The sequence below is a fragment of the Bubalus kerabau genome, chromosome 1, assembly GCF_029407905.1.
Source record: "Bubalus kerabau isolate K-KA32 ecotype Philippines breed swamp buffalo chromosome 1, PCC_UOA_SB_1v2, whole genome shotgun sequence".
NCBI lineage: Eukaryota > Metazoa > Chordata > Mammalia > Artiodactyla > Bovidae > Bubalus > Bubalus kerabau.
Genome location: NC_073624.1, coordinates 189,654,431 through 189,674,487, shown reverse-complemented (window position 1 = coordinate 189,674,487; position 20,057 = coordinate 189,654,431). Strand labels below are relative to the sequence as shown.

The window sequence follows — 20,057 nt, the reverse complement described above, 5'->3', positions numbered from 1 at the left end:
CTGCTGGCAGCCCCTAGCGGACAGGCAGAAGGCACCCAGGACACAGTCCTGCAGCCACGGCAAATTCTGCCAACACCCCTAGGGACCCTGGAGCAGACCCTCCCCCAGCCAAGCCTCTGTGTGAGAGTGCAGCCTGGCTGACACCTGGATGGTGGCCTGCTCTGACCCCAAGTAGAGGACCCAGTGAGGCTGTGCCTAGAGCCCTGACTCACATGAGATGATGAGTGGGTGGAACTTGGGGGTATTTGTTATGCAGCATCACTGACTAACACATCAGAGGACCTGCAGAGAAGACCCAGGCCTAGAGGAGATAGAACAGGATATGGCCTAAGGTCATCTGTTGAGGTTCCCTCATTTTTCCCTACATTGTCATATCAGTTGGACCTGCTGCTCCTGAATTCATCTACATGACTGTGAAAATAATATAAATAGAAAATATAAAACTGGGAATTCCCTGGTGGTCCAGTGGTTAGGACTCGGTGCTTCCAGTGTAGAGGGCATGGGTTATATCCCTTCTCCAGGAACTAAGATCCTGCAAGCTGCATGGCTTGTCCCTCATTCCCCCAAAATAAAGTACCATTAAAAAAAAAAAGAAAATATAACATGAGTGTCCAAGAAATAATAACTCCCTCCTGGCCCCAAGGTCTTTGACTAAAATGACCACTCTAGGAAGGTCCAGCTGTGTGTCCTGCTTTGAAAAGCCAGCCCCCAGGCTCCCCTGATGGCAGGGGAGCGACAGAGTGATGGTGGGGACGGGAGAGCCGGGCACAGCCAGGAAAAAAAGATCGAGGTTTGCGCTGCTCCTTGGCAAGCAGTAATCTTAGTTCCCAGACCAGGGATTGAACCCGTGCCCCCTGCACTGAGAGCAGTCTCAGCCACCGGACCACCAGGAAAGTCCTCTTCTTGCACTTTTAAAACAAATCACCTGGAACCCCACCCCTAGCCCTCCAGTATCTCTTCCCTCCAGCACTCACTGCACGCGCCCAGCGGGTCTCGCTTGCACCCAGGTGGGTCCCACACAGGGCACTGTGGGGACGGCGACACGGCGACCCCACCCCACCATCCACTGGCTAGGGCAGAGGCTGGCGGGACTAGGATTCCATCCCTGTGTTTCACCACTCACGCCTCCCCAGCAAATGTCCCCATTACCCCAGCCATGAGATGCTGGGAACATGGGGAAGAAAACCAACCTCTGTGATTCAACTGCTCTGACGCCCCCACAGCACGCACACTGCAGTACTTCCTCCTCTTTTCCCTTTCGGCAGCTTCGCTGAGACATCAAGTCAGAAAACAAACAGTTCACCACTGAAAGTGTTCACTCATTCAACGGTTTTTTGACATACTATGTTACTAGATTTTTAAAATTACAAAAATATATTCATATGACGTAACATGTCATTTTAACTATTTTAAGCATACCCCTCACTGGCATTTAGTGCATTAATATTATTGTGCCGCTATCACCACTACCTAATTCCAGAACATTCCATCATCTCTCCCAAAGAAGTCCTGTCCCCACCGGCAGTCATCCCCATCCCCACCCCTGGCCCTGACCACCAGGAACCCACTCTCTGTGTCTGTGGATCTGCCTGTTCTGGACGCTTCCCATCAGTGGAGTCACACCCTGTGTCCTTCTGTGTCTGCTTCTCTCACTGACCATCTTATTGTCAGGGTCCGTCCACGTGGTAGCAAGTGTCAGTGTATCTCTCTTTCTCGTGGCTAAGCCATGCTCCCATCTGTGAAGGGATATGCTATGTGTGGCCATCACTAACTGCTGGACAGTGGGGCTGTGCCCACCATTCAGTTCAGTTCAGTTCAGTTGCTCAGTCATGTCCGACTCTTTGCGATCCCATGAATCGCAGCACACCAGGCCTCCCTGTCCATCACCAACTCCCGGAGTTCACCCAAGCTCATGTCCATCGAGTCAGTGATGCCATCCAGCCATCTCATCCTCTGTCGTCCCCTTCTCCTCCTGCCCCCAATCCCTCCCAGCATCAGAATCTTTTCCAATGAGTCAGCTCTTCGCATGAGGTGGCCAAAGTATTGGAGTTTCAGCTTTAGCATCATTCCCTCCAAAGAAATCCCAGGACTGGTCTCCTTTAGAATGGACTGGTTGGATCTCCTTGTAGTCCAAGGGACTCTCAAGAGTCTTCTCCAACACCACAGTTCAAAAGCATCAATTCTTCGGCACTCAGCCTTCTTCACAGTCCAACTCTCACATCCATACATGACCACAGGAAAAACCATAGCCTTGACTAGACGGACACTTGTTGGCAAAGTAATGTCTCTGCTTTTGAATATGCTATCTAGGTTGGTCATAACTTTCCTTCCAAGGAGTAAGTGTCTTTTAATTTCATGGCTGCAGGCACCATCTGCAGTGATTTTGCAGCCCAAAAAAATAAAGTCTGACACTGTTTCCCCATCTATTTCCCATGAAGTGATGGGACCAGATGCCATGATCTTAGTTTTCTGAATGTTGAGCTTTAAGGCAACTTTTTCACTCTCCTCTTTCACTTTCATCAAGAGGCTTTTTAGTTCCCCTTCACTTTCTGCCAAAGGGTGGTGTCATCTGCATATCTGAGGTTATTGATATTTCTTCCGGCAATCTTGATTCCAGCTTGTTCTTCTTCCAGCCCAGCGTTTCACGTGGTGTACTCTGCATAGGTGAATTTTGCTGCTGCGGACATTTCTGAACAAGCATCTGTTTGAGTATGTGGCTTTTCAGAGCTGGCCTCCTCAGCTCACCTCACTGAACTCCCACTGCTGGCCCTGCCCTGATGCTCAGAGAAAGTGTGATGGCCCCACAGGGCTCAGGGAGGTCCCACCCAAGTGGGCTGGGCAAGGGACCTGGAAGACTCTGTGATGGTTCATTTATGTGTCAGTTTGGCTGGGCCATAGACGCAGGTTTGATCCCTGGGTTGGGAAGATCCCCTGGAGAAGGAAATGGCAACCTATTCCAGTATTCTTGCCTGAAGAATCTCAAGGACAGACAAGCCTGCAGGCTGCGGTCCATGGGGTCTCAAAAAGTAGGACACGACTGAAGTGACTTAGCACACACACTCATGCATGGGCTGCCCAGATATTTTTGGAGACTTTTTAAAAACCATTTTCACTGCATTACCCAACCAAGAAAAATCTGATAATTCTAGTCTTTGTGCAGCAGGAACCTGGTCAAATGACATCTTACTGTTTTTTAGAGAAAAGTTGGCACAGCCCCAATTCTCCCAAACCCAGCTCTTAGAAAAGAGATGAACTGTGCTCACTTTGTCTTTGAATTAAAGAATTCAATACAGGGGTTCCCTGGTGGTACAGTGGTTAAGAATCTGCGTGCTAAGGGAAACTAAGCTGGTGGTCCACAATTACTGAAGCCCATGTGCCTAGAGTCAGTGGTCTGCAACAACAGAAGCCACTGCAATGAGAATCTTGCGTAGTGCAACTAGAGAGTAGTCCCCGCTCACCACAACTAGAGAAAGCCCACAAGATGCAGCAAGGAAATCCCAGCACAGGCAGATAAAAAAGAATTCAGTACAATCCAACCAAGCAGAATTCCATCTCCTCAGAATGCATTACCAATTCAAACCTGGTGGGTGGGTGGGTGGGAGGGACCCTGGGCTGGTGGTCAATAGACCTGGTACCAAGTTGTGACTTTGTCATTAAAAAACTAAAAAAAAAAGAGGAAGAAGGACTTCCCTGGTGGTCCAGTGGCTAAGACCCCCGAGCTCCCAATGCAGAGGGGCTGGGTTTGATCCCTGGTCAGGGAACTAGATCCCACATGCTGCAACTATGACCCAGTGCAGTCAAATAAATAAGTATTTAAAAAACAGAGAGAGAGAGTTTTTTTTTTTTTTTTTTATAAAATTTTTTTCAGGCGCGGCCTCGGCTTCGGCCTCGGGCTCCGGGCTAAAGCAGAAGCTGAAGCGGCGGATCTCGCGGGCTGCGTCCTCCTTGCCCAGAAGGTAGGCCTTCACCGTGAGCGACGCCATCACCGCCACTCGAGGAGCTGGAGCACAGCTGGGCCCAGAGAGAGAGATTTTTGATGGCTAATTTCAAGTCAGTTTGGCTGGGCCATGGCATGTCCAGGTATATATGCGGTCAGACATTCTTCTGGATGCTTCTGTGAGGGTGTTTATGGGTGAGACTGCCATTTAAACTGGTCGAAAGTGAAACTGTTAGTTGCTCAGCTGTGTCCGACTCGTTGCAACGACTGTAGCCCCCCAGGCTCCTCTGTCCATGGGATTCTCCAGGTAAGAATACTGAGGTGGGTTGCCATTTCCTCCACCAGGGGATCTTCCCGACCCAGTGATTGAACACGCCTCTCTTGCATTGACAAGAGGATTCTTTACCATCTGAACTACCAGGGAAGCCCTTAAACTGATGGATGCTGAGTCAAATGGATTACTCCCTAGGATGTGGGAGGTGGCAGGGGAGCTTTTCTACTCACAGGAAGGCTTGAACAGAACAAATACCAGGCCTCCCCTGAGCAGGAGGGAACCCTCCAGTGATTGGCTTTGGTATTGACTCTCTTGGGTCTCCACCCTGCAGCATCCATAATCAATTCCTGAAAGTAATTCTCTGTGTTCACACCCTGTTGGTTCTGTTTCTTGGAGAACCCTAAGTAATACAGACCGCCAGGTGCCTTGTGGGCGGAGAGAAAGGAGCTTGAACCCTAGCCTCGTGGTCCACCAGCCCTGGATCCCACTGAGCCTCTCTGTTACCTCAGTTTCCCTACCTAGAAATGAGGACAAGGAAACCTGCTTCCTCAGGCTCCTACCAGAACGAAATCAGACCAAGTGGCCGGGCCTGGCCCAGAGGAGGCACTTGATAAACACCAGCCAGCTTGCCGAGTGGGGTCTGCAGCAGGAGGGGAGGAGGTGGGCAGAGGCTGTCAGCAGGGGCTGGCCAGATGCCTGGGAGCAGGGCCAGGGCCTGGGTGGAGCTGACGTCATGGCTGTAGCTTGGTGTCCTGCCGGCTGACAGGCGCAGCAGGGCGGGGACATAATCCCCCAGCACGGGGCCACGTGGCTGCAGCCCTCTCTCCTGACACCTGAGCCTGGCAGCTGTGGCTCTGCCATGATTCCAGACATGTGTGTGTCCTGGGGGACCAGGTGCACCTGAGGTCTGGCCTGCCTGTTAGGAAAAGGGGCCATGGACCCATGCTCTGCTGATGAACAATGTGAAAAGATCAAGACGAGAGGATCGGTGACCACTGGGAAGCACCCTCGTTTCAGAGCACTGTCTTCATCGTCACAGTTCCCATCGGCCAGACTGTGCCGATGACAGCACGGCGCCTGCCTTGGGCACAGAATCTGAGGGGCACAGGAAATTCAGTCACCGCGATCAGTGTCTTCATGTGATATTTTTTAAGAAGTCAAAATGAATGCAAAATATCCACAAGGAATCAAATGTCAAGATTTTCTTTAGAACTTCCCTGGTGGCCCAGTGGTAAAGAATCTGTCTGCCGATGCAGGGCACACGGCTTTGATCCCCAGTCTGGAAAGATCCCACACGCTGTGGAGCAACTAAGCCTGTACTACTGAGCCCATGATCTAGAGCCCGGGAGCCACAGCTACCGGAGCCTGTGCGCCTAAGAGTCCGTGCTCCACAAGAGAAGCCACGGCAGTGAGGAGCCTGCACATCGCAGAGTGCAACTACAGAGAAAATCCCATGCAGCAATGAAGACCCAGCGTGACCAAAAGTAAATAAATGAATAAATTTTAAAAATTAAAAAATTCATTCATTAGAGACATGATTTGATAGGCCTGGAGTTAGCTTGAAACAATTCCCTCTTTAATTGAAATTTTAATCTCAGGACTTCCCTAGTGGTCCAGAGGTTAGGGTCCCTGCATTTCCACTGCTCAGGGAACTAAGATCCCACATGCTGCATGACTTGGCCAAAAAAAGGCTCAGAGAGGAAGCAGAGAAGCCAGGTCCAGAGTGAAGCCCCCCACCTCAAACTAGCCCTCCCACTGCATCTTCAGCAAGTCCTGCAAAGGGTCCCATGAGAACCCCGTTTGAGCCACACCACCATCGACATCCTTCACCAAGAGAGGCACTGCGATGCCCTTTCTTTCCTAAGCAGCCACGGAACTTGTGGAAATTAACTCACACGCTCTCAGACGACCAATGGGGCCATGGAGCAACCACGGGGGCAGGTGGAAAACGCTCGGTGTGAAAATGAGACCTGCTGAAACCTGTGGGATGAGGGCGTGGGAGGAAAAGTGCCAGATGCAGATGGCACGTCAGGGAAGTTCCCAGATCCATGACCCGATTGGACACCTGGAGGAACAGGGACCAGAAGGGCCAGTGAAACCCCAGGCCCGCAGAGGGAAGGAAGTGACACAGCCTGAGATAAACGACATAGCCGAGAGAAACGAAAGGGAAGCCAGAGAAACCGAAACTGGTGCTTTGACAAGAGGGGCCACCCTGACAGGCATTCAGCCAGACTGATGAGGAGAAAGTTGGGGGAAGATGCCAGGGACCATGGTGGGGTGTGCCTGCCGGACTCCTGGACCTGGGAAGGGCTATAGGAGGAGAGTGTTGTAGGAGGATGCTGCGGATGGAGGGAGAGAGGTAAGCAGTAGATTACATAATCTACACAAAAGGGACCGAGTTCCTGGAAAGACCCATGTTTCCAGCCTGCTGGTTGGAGGCCCTTCGACGCCTGGTTTCCTATTGACAGCTTCCCTCCCTTCATCTCGACACGACCACGCTTGGGAAGTCACAGCATGTTATTTCCGCTGCAGGGAGATGAAAGGGACCTGCCCAGACACGGCAGAGGCAGGCCTGGGATTTGAACTCAGGTTTCCTGGCGGGTGGCCCAGAGCTCTGTTCCCGGTGACACAATCCCCAGTGTGTCAGATGCGCACCAAATACTCCCACTTGTTTGTTCCTTTTTTTTGAAAAACAAGGGATTCCAAGCTCGTGAAGTAAGAGAAAACGCGACATACCTTTTTCAGTTTTTCCAAGAAGCAGCACTGCTTTACCCTGTTTAGAAAGACAGGGAGGAACAAAAAAAATCCTGGTTAAATATTTTTAACTTAATTATCTCCAGCTTTTCTCAGAGAAATACTTGGCTGTCACCGAAAATGTGGCATTTGATGTGGAAACAGGCCGTGTCCTCCAGAGAAAGAGGGGTTATTTCTGGAGAATCCACTTCATTCTCTCTTTTTTAAAAATATTCTTATTTTTTGGCTGTGCCAGGTCTTATGTGTTGCATGTGGTATCTAGTTCCCTGACCAGGGATCGAACCCAGGTTCCCTGCACTGGGAGCATGGTGTCCTACCCACTGGACCACCAGGGAAGTCCCCTCCACTTCATTCTTTATAACCAATCTGTGCAGGACACAATGGTGTTTCTCTGGGGGCGGGGGAGGGGCGTCGAGTTTTCTTCTGGAAATTGTACTATTCCATTTTGGGACACAGGGACCCCAAGCCTTGATACGGAACCCAGCCTTGACGCGTGTCAGGCTTGGGGTTTTTCCATGTCTGGTTTTCGGCTTTGATGGAAGCCACGTGCCAGGGTGAAAAAAAGGGAGAGGTGGAAAATGCGATCTGGGGGCAAAGCAATTAACCTCGGGGTGGAAGAGGTGACAGGTATATGGGGGCAGGAAGCCGAGGGATCTGAAGCTGGCCGCCCCAGGCTGAGAGGTCACCCGGAAAGAAAGGAAGTCCCTGTGAGAGGACCCCGGGGGCGGGGTGGGCACCGGTGCTTTAGAGCCGTCATTCTCCAGAGGCCGGGACCCGCTGCTCCAAGTGGAACTCTGGACGGAGCCAAGCCTCTGTCTGATGACTGGTGTGCATGGCAAGAGGGGCTCCAGGCAGCCACGTCCAGCTGTCAGGGTGACCCAGAGGCTGAATGCCAGGCTCCACGCTGCTCCCCACGCTGTACCCGCTGCCCTGAGAACAGACCGCCCAGGGAGGCACTCGCCAAGGCCAAGGGGAGAGGCAAACAGTCACCTGTCCCCTCCACACACAGCTGGTACCAACCTCCCATGGGAGGAGGAGGAGGCTGTGGGCTACAGAGGCCCGTCCTCTTCGACCACACAGGTACCTCAGCTTGGGCTTCCCGGGGACCCCTGCAGCTGCCAGGCCACCGACTACACCTCACAAGCCAGCAGCTAGGGACCTCTCTGGTGGTCCAGTGGCTAAGACTCTGTACTCCCAATGCAGGCGGCCTGGGTTCGATCCCTGGTGGGGGAACTAGATCTCACATGCTTCAACTAAGAGTTCACCAGCCGCAACAAAGAATGACGATCCCGCGAGCTGTAACTAAGACCTGGTGCAACCGAATAAATAAATTAAAAAAAAAGGGAAAGAAACGGAAAAGCCGGCAGCTAGCCAACTCTTGAGTTCTACGGAGGCCCGCCCTGCGGAGGCCAACAGAAGCCCCCGCCCCCTGCTCAGTACAGGCCAGCCTTCCCCAGCTGCAGGCTGGCCTCGGGCGAGGCTGTTTCCCCCTGGCTCCGAAGGTCCCCGGTGGTTTCCAAGAGCCGGCCCCTCTTTTCTGCAAACATTAGCTCTTCCACAAACTAACAGTGTTTTTTTCCACCTACACAAAGGCACATGCCGCTGCTGCCATTCCTGGGCCACGGTGAGCCTTTCTCAGTGGCCCCAGGCCCAGGGGGCTGGCATAAGAGGCCACCAGGGAGACCCAGCTGGGTCCCAGCCTCAGGAAGGAGGGGACTGGGCGGCTTTCTATAAAGCAGGGGTTCCGCCCTTGGCACTGCTGACATTGGAGTCCGTCCCTGGCGTTGTGGGGTGTGGAGCAGCATGCCTGGCCCCCACCCGCTCAACACCAGGAGCTGCCCCAGTCTTGACGAACACAGTCATCCCCAGACATGGCCCCGCGTCCTCTGGGGGCAGAATCAGCCCCAGGTGAGACCTCTGCCTTGAGGCAGCGCTGGGTGAGACGCATAGACACAGAGGGAGGCACGCGGCAGCGGCAGCGGGAGTGCTTGCCTCGATCCAGGGAGGTGGGGAGGTGTCCCCAGCTCCTGCTAAAGGCCAACACTGCGCTCTCCTGTGGCCTGTGGGGGTGGGGAGACACACCACTGCTGGGCCAAGTGTGTTGAGGCATTGGGCTTCCAGGATGCAGAGGTGGCCCCTTACCACCAACCCATGCTCCCCTCGAGGGCTGGGACCCTCCCTGATAGCCTGCCCTAAGAACAGGGCAAAGTCTCGATACCTGTGGACTCTGTGCTTGGGAATCCACCTACAGGCTAGAAGGTATCTGTAACCCCCATACTGATACTCGGGGGTGGGGTGTGCAGTCATTCGAGGACACAGGCAGAGCAGTGAAACAATTTGAGTCAACAAGAAGCATTTTCCCATCTGAGGTGGAACCAGGCGGTAACCAGGGTCCTTTTCCACCATTCAGGGCCACGTTTTTGGCTTTGGGGGGTTTTTGGGTGATTTTGTATCTAATGGCCCCAAGCATAAAGCTGAAGAGCTGGCCAGGATCCAAGTGCAGCAGGGCAGTTAGGTGCTCACAGAGACAATAAGTGTATCAAACAAGCTTCGTTCAGGCAAGGATCACAGCCCCGGCAGTGACTTAATCAAAGAACTGGTGTCAGATCGGGTGTCTCTAAACAGAAACACACGTCACACAAGGTTGAGTGGGGATTGGTCGTGACAACAAGGCGACAGAGGCTCTAGGGAGCCTGGCCCTGAGTGTCCCCAGGAGCGGCGTGCCGGGTTCACTAATTCAGTGTTTGTGGCAACTGTTTGGCCCAGAACTGCTGCCAATGATGATAATCTACTGTTTCCATGTTTTCTCTTCTTTACGACCACAGAGGGAACACAATTTCATGTTCCCAAATCTAGAGATTAGGTAAAGTCACAAAGATCATCCATAATTCTATCACCTTGATTTTTTTAAAAGACATATACACATATCTATCCATTTTTACAAATTCAGGTCCTTTATACTATCTGATTACCTGCCTTTAAAACTTTTCTTAATTTGCTTAATATCACATTGTGAGGGAACCATTACAGTTAGTGCCTCCCCACCGCGCTCCGCCCCATCTCTTCAGACTTTTAAAGATGCGAATGTTAGGCTTCCCTGGCGGTCCGTGGGTGAGAATCTGCCTGCCAGTGCAGGAGACACGGGTTCGATCCCTGGTCCGGGAAGGCCCTACATGCTGAGAAGCAACTAAGCCTGTGCGCCACAACAAGAGAAGCCACTGCCCTCTCGTCATAACTAGAGAGTAGCCACTGCTTGCCACAACTAGAGGAAAGCCCAAGTGCAGCAACAAAGACCCAGCTCAGCCAGAAATAAATAAGTAAAAAACAAACAAACAAAAAAGACTCAAACTTGTGTTCACATGTCCAATCACACAAGCTAATTCACCTGTCTGGCATTATCTGTAAAAGTTGCGTACTAGGCTAACTTTGTTGGACTTACGAAAAAATGGGACTTATGAATGTGCTTTTGGAAGGGAACTCACTCATAAGTGGGGACTTGCTGTATTTTCCCATACCATCACAAATTCTTCTAACACTTGATTTTGGGATGATTTTAGATGGAACGAAAAGTGACAAAAACAGCATGGAGAACTTGCACCTGCCCTCAGCCAGCTCTTCCTAAGGTTGCCATCTTGCCAAAATGAAGAAATGAACACAGGCGCCTTGCTCTAAATTCAGCTCCAGGCTTTATCTGGATTTCGCTGTTCCCCTCCACCCTCCAAACTATGTCTGTTCTGTTTTGGGGTCCCATCTATAATACTAATGCTACGTTTAGAAACAGGGTCTTTTTGGATGTACTGTAATTTATATGATTAGTAGTAGTCCCTTGAACTGCAAGGACATCAAACCTATCAATCCTAAAGGAAATCAACCCTGAATATTCATTGGAATGAATTCACTGATGCTGAAGCTGAAACTCCAATACTTTGGGCCACCTGACTCGAAGAACCGACTCATTGGAAAAGACCCTGATGCTGGGAAAGGTTGAGGGCAGGAAAGAGGGGGGCAACAGAGGATGAGATGGTTGGATGGCATCACTGACTCAATTGGTCATGAGTTTAAGCAAACTCAGGGAGACAGTGGAGGACAAGGAAGCCTGGTGTGCTGCAGTCCAGGAGAGTTGAACACGACTTAACAACTGAACAAGTATGGTGTATACATATTGTTGCCCATTATTAGATGTTAAGGCTGGTTATTGTTCTTTTTAAAAATATTAATTAATTAATTTTATTTGGCCATGCCAGGCTTTAGTTGTGGAACTCGGGATCTTAATCTTCTTTGTGGTATGTGGGATCTTTAGTCGTGGCATTCAAACTCTTAGTTTTGGCATGTAGGATATAGTTCCCTGACCAGGGATCAAACCTGGGCCCCCTGCATTGGGAGCACAGGGTCTTAGCCACCGTACCACCAGGGAAGTCCCATGGATGTTTAGGTTGTTTGTGATTCTTTCCTTTACTTAAATCATTATACCACAAAAATCAAATGCACATGAAGCAAATATCCAAGCATATGAAATTCTGTGTATCCCTTTCTTTCCCTCCCACTCGAGGATGAATTCTTAAGAGTTAACTCTGAATTTAAGGACTTCCCTCATAGTGCAGTTGGTAAAGAATCCACCTGCAATGCAGGAGACCCTGGTTCAATTCCTGGGTGGGGAAGATCCCCCTGGAGAAGGAATAGGCTACCCACTCCCATATTCTTGGGCTTCCCTTGTGGCTCAACTGGTAAAGAACCTGCCTGCAATGTGAGAGATCTAGGTTCAATCCCTGGGTTGGGAAGATCCCCTGGAGAAGGGAAAGGCTACCCGTTTCAGTATTCTGGCCTGGAGAATTCACAAAGAGTTGGACATGACTGAGCGACTTTTACTGAGTTTAAAGATATAGAGGACTTGATCGATTCCCAGCTTGGCCTTCAAAAAGATGGCAAAATGGTTCCAGCAGGGCCACCAGGCTGCTCAGTCACCCACTGCCTCAGCAGGCCTGGGCACCAAGTTATTTTCTCAGATTCAGACACGTGTTATTTTCTCACACTTTTTTTTTTTTTCCTTGGCTGTGAGACATGTGTAGGATCTTAGCTTCCCAATCAGGGATTGAACCCTGGCCCTTGGCAATGAAAGATCAATGAAACCACTGGACCACCACAGAAGTCCCGCTACACTCTTTTATTAACATAGGACATGCCTACAGGAGAATGTGCAGATGGCTCATGTATAGACCATGCATTTAAAAAGTGTGTGCTCCTAGGTCGCCATCGCCTGCATCAAGACAGAACATCTCTGGGACCCCAAAGGCATCCCAGGGCCTCCTCCCCAAGGGAATCACTATTCTGATGGAATTACTTTTTATTCTTCTTATCATCATCATCCTGACTTTTACTTCTGAAGGTGGGAAAGAGGGTACAGATTCTGACCACAGGATGAGCCCACTTAGGTGAGAGGAAGAACTTCCTAGAAGGTTCTAGAAGACAGCCAGCCAGCATCCGCTCAGAGAGGGAGAGGAGTCGGTCTTTCTGGCCCAACTTAGGTGCAGGGAGGGGATTTTGAGCAAACTCTGGCCCTGGCTCTGGGCACTTGTCTGGACATCAGTTCTCTGCTTCTCTGAACCCTAAAGCCCCGTCTGTAACATGATGACCCACGACATTACTCTTAGGGTCAAGGTGAGGATGAAACGAGACAAACACGGTGCCCATTGAGGCGGGAAGCACCGATCTAATGATAAAAATAACACAGTGGATGTGACACACAATACGTAGGCATGCCTCCTTTTATTTCACTTCATGGATCTTGAGTTTTTGTTTTGTTTTTTACAAATTGCATGTCTGTGGCAACACGTTCCTGCAAGGAATAAAGAGTGCTGCTCTGCACTGAGTCCAAGGAAGTGGGTGTGGAGATGGAATCTCCTCCTGGTAAGGAAGCTGTGGAGACTGTTGAAATGACAACAAAGGACAGAAGGCAGGACACAAACTTAGTTGATAAGGAGTTTGAGAGGATCAACTCCAGCTGTGAAGAAAGTTCTCCTGTGGGTAAAATGCCATCAAAGGGCATTGGACATGACGGAGAAACCATTCATAAGAGGAAGAGGCCATCAATTCTGCAGACTTCATTGTTGTCTTATTTTAAGAAACTGCCACGGCCCCCTCCCCCGCCCACAATGAGGAGGCAGGACCCTCCACCAGCAAAAAGATTAGAACTCGCTGAAGGCGCAAGATGATGGCTAGTGGGTTTTTTTTTTTTTTTAAGCAACAAAGTATTTTTTAACTAAACCCGAATCCTGAGAAGTAGGAGCTGTGGCTCTGGGATCAAGGGCAGAGTGGCCTGGGTCAGTGGGAAGGCCCTGGGTCCTGAGCTGGTATGGGTACAGCTGGGGAGGCCCGGCTTCTGGGTCACATTGATAAGATCCTCGCTTCCTGGATGGTGGAGACTCAGTGGGGGAGGGGTTGGGCTGGGGTCACACAGGATTGGGGTGGGACTGTCATGCTCACTGAGTGTTCACTCTGGGTCAGAAACTAAATTTCCCTTCTTTCTCCTGAGAAAGGTGTTATGGCTGCTTTGCAGACCCAGTCTGCAGGGTCCCTGATGTTTCAGGAGACACAGGCTGCTCCCTGGCTCAGTCATGAGCCAGGGAGGAAAATTCCAGAAAGCCTGTCTCCTTGACTGTAAGTTTTCATTAGCAGAGCCTTGCTGTATACTCAGGAGTGGTGGGAGATGGTCACGCATATGTGTGTGTGTGTGTGTGTGCACACGTGTGCAGTTGGGGGAGTGGGTCACTAGGGCAGGGGGTCTTCCCCAGGGAAGCTCTGCCCACCATGGGAAATCTGTGGTCATCAGGACTGGGGGGCTCCTGGTGTCGAGTGGGTGGGGGCCAAGGATGCTTCTCCACACCCTACAGCCCCCAGGACAGCACCCCCAGAGGATGACTGGCTGAGGTCAGCAGGCCTAGGTAGGGAAGGTAGAGGGATGGGTGTGGGGGACCCAGTCCCGGTCTCTGCACAAGCTCCTCCTGGCCTGGGATTCTGGGCTCCACCTCTGGGTGCCTTTGCCTAAAGCTCTCATCCTGGCTGCTCAACTTCCAAGGGCCTCTCCAAGAAGGGTTAAAAAAGAGATCACCTGCTTTTTTTTTTTTTTGTCTCAGAGATGCCTAAGAGTACAGCATCCAGCGGAAGAAGCTGCCTTGGCAGGGAAAGAAACCAGAAGTGCTTCTCGTAGATTTTCACCAACTCTTTTGGGGAGAGAAGAGGGTAATCCCCTTCCTTGGGCACTTCTCTTAGAAGTTTCTCTACATTCTACTTCTTAGAATGAAACTGGGCTCCAGGGTGAGCACTCATGCCCTCCACCCGCTCGGGGCTTTGAAGCAAAAATCCAGCGATTCAGAAGGTTCACAGTAGGCTGAGTCCCCGGAGCTGCTGCTACCACGTGCCCTCAGTCTGTCCTCTGCACAACAGGGGCCAACTCCTTACGGCTGCAGGGGACACACCTACAGCTGGTGCTGAAAATAACAAATTTTATATATATATATATATATATATATTTTTTTTTTCCAGTTGAAAGCTATCCTTATCTTCAGTATTTATGACAGGGTCTCTCCCCCTCAGCTCTGCTGACATCGGAGCTGGCTCTTCCTCTGTGGGGGGCGCCATCCTGGGCACTGTGAAGAGATCCACAGCATCCCTGGCCCAACCCCCTTGATGCCAGGAGCAGCTCCCTCCGGAGTCATGACAATCCCAGATGTCCCCTGACACGGGCCAGTGTCCCCTGGGGGGCAGAGTTGCCTCCACCTCTGTTCCACTGAGAATACCTTGCTGTTGTTTAGTCGCTAAGTCATGTCTGACTGTGACCACCAGGCTCCTCTGTCCATGGGGTTTTCCAGGCAAGAATACTGGAGTGGGTTGCCATGTCCTCCTCCACAGGATCTTCCCCACCCAGGAATCGAACCTGAGTCTCCTGTGTCTCCTGCATTGGCAGGCAGATTTTAGACCCCTGAGCCATCTGAGTGGATAAATCGGAGCTGCTTGAGTGGGAGAAAGGGTCTGTTGGTTCCTACCCTCCAGGATTAAATCCCCAAGAACTGCAGACATCTGGGATGAGGAACCAGTCATCAGGGGTTCCCAAAGTTTGGAATCCCCCAGGGTGATGCCCCACCCATCTGGGGGAGCTGAGGCAGCTAGCTGGGGTGTGGCCCATTGGAGGGGCCCCAGGCGACTTCCATGGGCAGCCAGGGTGGGACCCCTGAGTGAGGCCGGCTCACATCCACAGGAAAGAGAGGCCCAGGCGATCCACAGGCTCAGTGCTCCCGGATGGGAGGGTGGAGTAGTGCATCCGCGTGTTTAATGATGGTAGGAAACAGGAATGAGAGATCCCGTTCCCACCCTTGGGGAACTTTCTGTTTGGGGGAGGATGGGAGAAGGGAGGGATTCTCAAGATGCAGAAATAGATGCTCATAGCATATCATATAAGTGCTACCTACTAACACATGTTTTTCTATAAAAGGCCAAATAGGAAATATTTCAGAGTGTCTGTGGCAAAAACTCAACTCGGCAGCTGCCACAGACAACATGTTGTGGGCGTGCTGTGTGCCAATAAAATTTTATTTGCAACAACAGGCAGAGGGCCAGATTCCATTCCCCTGGCTGCAGTTTGCAGAACCTTGAGCTGGAGAGATGAACAGCCTCTGAGATAAAAGAACGACAGACAGTTCCTCCAAAGGTTAAAATAGAATCACCCTCTGACCCTGCAATGCCACTCCCAGGCATGTACCCAGGAGACATGGAAACACATGTCCACACAGAAAAGTGTGCACAATGTCCAGAGCTACATCATCTATAACAGCCAAAAGTGGACAGGACTCAAATGTCCATCCATGAATAATGGATAAACAACTGTGGCCCCTCCACATATGGGAGCATCACTCAGCCATGAAATGGGGTGAAGCCCTGACACTCGCTACCACATGGACAGACCCTGAGAACACAATGCTCAGTGAGAGAAGCAGACACAGAAGGACACACAGGGTGTGACTCAACTGATGGGAAACATGCAGAGCAGGAAAATCCACAGACAGTGGGTTCCTGGTTGTCAGGGGCTGGGGAAGAGAGAACAGGGTCTAGGGTTATTTTGGGGGTGAAGAAAATATTTTGGAATTAGGTAGTGGTCATAATTGTACAACCTTGTGAATGTACCAGAAACACTGAATTGGTACATGGGTAAATTTTATGGTGCGTGCATCGTGTCCAACTTCAGTTGTGACTGATTGTTTGCAATCCTATGGACTGTAGCTCACCAAGCTCCTCTGTCCATGGGATTCTCCAGGCAAGAATACTGGAGTGACTTGCCACTTTCTCCTTCAGTGGATTTTCTTGACCCAGGGATCGAACCTGCATCTATTGTGTCTCCTGCATTGCCAGGTGGATTCTTTACCATTGAGCCACCTGGGAAGCCCAAATTTTATGGTATGTGAATTATATCTCATTTTCTAAAAAAAAAAAAAAGGGGGGGTTAAGTATGAGAAGCTTCCTGCAGTATACGGTGTCCAGGCCAGAGCTTGAGGATGGGTAACCCCAGGGCTGGGGGTTCCATGGGAGGCCCTAGCTAGACGGTCCCCAGAGTTCAAGCCAGGATGTGGGTGATCAGAGCAGAGAGGACAGGGGGCCAATGACTCAAGCCACACAAGTGTGGCCCAAAATGGACATGCCTGCCATGTAGGGAGTTTGGGCCTCTTCCTGGGGGTGGAGGGAAGTTTCCAAGCTAGCAGTGATGGGTTCAGGGTGGGAGGATAAGAAGCAGGGTCTCATCATGACTTTTGAGGTCCCTCTCCAGAAAAAAAAAACTAAGCACACTTTATGACCACATTGGTGTAAAGATGGATGCATTCAGGCTGGGTTACCATATTTGTGGTTATCTTCTGATGTTACGTTAAAGCATTCTCGTGGGCTTCATGGATGAGCAGACCTGGAGCCCAGGTGGGAACAGCCTGGATGAGAACCATGAGGGGGGCCTGGATGGAGGCCATGGTGGGGAAGGAGAGGAACTTAAGTGGTTGAAAAGGTCGGGGAGGGATCAACGAGGATCTGAGGTTCTGGGAGGCTCTCCTCACCCAAATGGAAGTGTAGGTTGCAGGGGAGAGGAGGAGGTGGTCCTGAGACTGGGAAGATGGGGGTGTCTACTCTGTCAGGCAAGGCCATCCCCAGACACATCCTTTTTTTCTGAGAAGTCACTGCAGCCAGAGGAGCAGAGCCTAGCCTTTGAGCAGAGCACATTCTGGGCTGGGGGTGGGGGCAGCGGGAGCCATGGAGACCCCGGCTCTCAGTGAAGAAGAGTTTGGAGCCAGCCTCAGGAATGTGCTTGCTTTGGGAGTGGGCCTTCCCGTGGCCCTCTGTGGCCTTCCACCATCCCCCTGCCCAAGCCCATCACCCAATAGCGTCTCCTCCATAACACTTACTGACTGAGCTGGAAGACTCCTCTCCAGATTCAGGGAAGACACTCGGGGGAACCCCACACCCTGGTGTGGGGAATATAGTGTCTCTCCCATATCAGATGTCGCAGCCCTAACCCCAGACCTCAGAATGCAACCTGATTTGGAGAGAGGGACGTTGCAGGAGTAACACGTGGTTTCAATTCCTGGTTCAAGATGATCCCCTGAAGGAGGACACAACAGCCCATCTCAGTATTCTTGCCTGAAGAACCCCATTGGCAGAGGAGCCCGGCAGGCTACAGTCCATGGGGTGGCCAGAGTTGGACACGACTGAAGCGACTTAGCCTGCACACATGCAGGAGCAATCAGTGAAGGTGGAGCCACACCAGAGCAAGGGGGGTCCTAATTCAACATGACTGGCATCCTGATAAGACAGGGACGATTAGACACAAACATGCACACGAAGACAGAGGCAGAGATCGGGCGAGGTGTACACAAATGCCTCGAGAAACCCTGGGACAGACCCTCTGTCATGGCCTCAGATGGAGCCAGCCCTGCTGACACCTTGGTCTTGGACTTCTGGCCCCTGGAGCTGCAAGAAGACACGTTTCTGTTGTGTGTAACTGTTACAACAGCCCTGGGGGACTCACACACACCCCTGGGTGCTGGCTTGGTGTGACACTGTGGGGAGGGGCTGGTGACAAGAAACCAGAATCAGGGTCTGCTGTGGACACGTGTCAGTGCCTGCCAAGCTGGAGTCTGAGCTTCTTCTTCGGGAAAGCCTGATTTTTGTTCAAAATTTAATTAAAAAAATTAATTCTGGGAGGCTAACGACTACAGCGAAGGTTCAGAGCAGGGAGTGAGAGAGAGAGGTGTGTCAGGGAGGAAGGGGGCCTTCTTGCGGGGTTGGGTGGGGCCAGAAGGGCAGAGGCACTGGGAGAGCTTTTATTTTTTTAAAACTGTCCTAGGTGGCACAACTGGAGAAGGAACTGGCAACCCACTCCAGTATTCTTGCCTGGAGAATCCCAGGGATAGAGGAGCCTGGTGGGCTGCCATCTATGGGGTAGCACAGAGTTGGACACGACTGAAGCGACTTAGCAGCAGCAGGTGGCACAACTGGTAAAGAATCCGCCTGCCAATGCAGGAGACGCAAGAGACATGAGTTTGATCCCTTGGTTGGGAAGATCCCCTGGAGTAAGAAATGGCAGCCCACTCCAGCATTTTTGCCTGGGAAATCCCTTGGACAGAGGAGCCTCGTGGGCTACAGTCCATGGAGGTCACAGAGTCGGACACAACTGAGCCCACACACACGCAGATATACTTAACAAACAATTCACCCTCTTGACCATTTTTAAGCTCACTGGCACTAAGCACATTCACATTGGGGTATAACCATTCCCACCATCATCTCCAGAACTTTCTCATCTTCCCAAACAGAAACTCTGTCCCCATGAAACACTGACTCCCTCCCCCAGCCCCTGGCCCCACCATCTTCTTGTCTCTGTGGATCTGACTCCTCCAGGGACTGCCTGTGAGTGGAATCAGACAGTGTTTATCCTTCTGCGGCTGCTTCTCTCACTGAGCATCATGTCCTCAAGGTCCATCCATGTTGTAGCAGGTGTCAGAATCTCCTTCCTATATAAGGCTGAGTAATATCCCACAGTGTGTATACATTACATTTAGTTTACCCACCATCCACTGATGGACACTTGGGGTGTTTCCACCCTTCAGCTATTGTGAATACGCTGCTGTGTACACGGGTGTGCACGTGTTCCTTCCAGCCCCTGGTTTCAATCCTGGATCCAGCAGTAATTCTAAGCTAAGTTCTTTAAGGAACCACCAGACTGTTCTCCACGGTGGCTGCCCCAGGCACATTCCCATCGACAGGGCAAGAGGGTTTCAGTGTCTTCACATGAAAACCTGTTCTAAGTTACATTCTTATCTGAGCTTCAGTGTCTTCAGCCACGTCCTTGATGACTGCAGTCGTGAAACTAAAAGACGCTTGCTCCTTGGAAGACAAGCTATGACAAACCTAGATAGCATATTAAAAAGCAAAGACATCACTTTGCTGACAAAAGGTCTGTATATCAAAGCTATGGTTTTTCCAGTAGTCATTTACAGATGTGAGAGTTGGACCATAAAGAAGGCTGAGTGCCGAAGAACTGATGCTTTCGAATTGTGCTGGAGAAGACTCTTGAGAGTCCCTTGGGCTTCAAGGAGATCAAACCAGTCAATACTAAAGGAAATAAATCAGTACTGAATATTCATTGGAAGGACTGATGCTGAAGCTAAAGCTCCAATACTTTGGCCACCTGATGTGAAGAACTGACTCATTGGAAAAGACTCTGATGCTGGGAAAGATTGAAGGCAGGAGGAGAAGAGGCGACAGGGGACGAGATGGTTGGAGGGCCTCATCAATTTAGTGGACATGAGTTTGAGCAAGCTCCGGGAGATGGGGAAGGACAGGGAAGCCTGTCATGCTGCAGTTCATCGGGTCACAAAGAGTAGGACACGACTGAACACACTCACATACCTATTTAGTGGGTTCGTGGCTCCTCCCACAGGCCTGCTGGGTGGCCCCATGAAAGACGATGTTTGGATGTTAGGCTTTGTTTTGCTTTGGAGGGGGACATTTGTCCCTGGGCTGCTGGGGAATGAGGGAAGAAATGCTGGTTGGGTTGTCTTG

The 20,057-nt window shown here is 51.0% G+C and overlaps 1 protein-coding gene across 4 annotated transcripts in view; it reads right to left on the bottom strand.

The window, feature by feature from the left end:
- GNG7 (G protein subunit gamma 7) overlaps positions 1-20,057 on the bottom strand; it is a 138,574-nt gene that overhangs the window by 25,466 nt on the left and 93,051 nt on the right. For 3 of the 4 annotated variants that reach the window (XM_055547542.1, XM_055547553.1, XM_055547546.1), the window contains one exon: positions 6,948-6,984. The exons of the other annotated variant lie outside the window; for it this stretch is intronic. The gene's annotated coding sequence lies outside the window, so the exon portion shown is untranslated. The remainder of the gene's footprint in view (positions 1-6,947; positions 6,985-20,057) is intronic. 4 annotated transcript variants of the gene reach the window in all.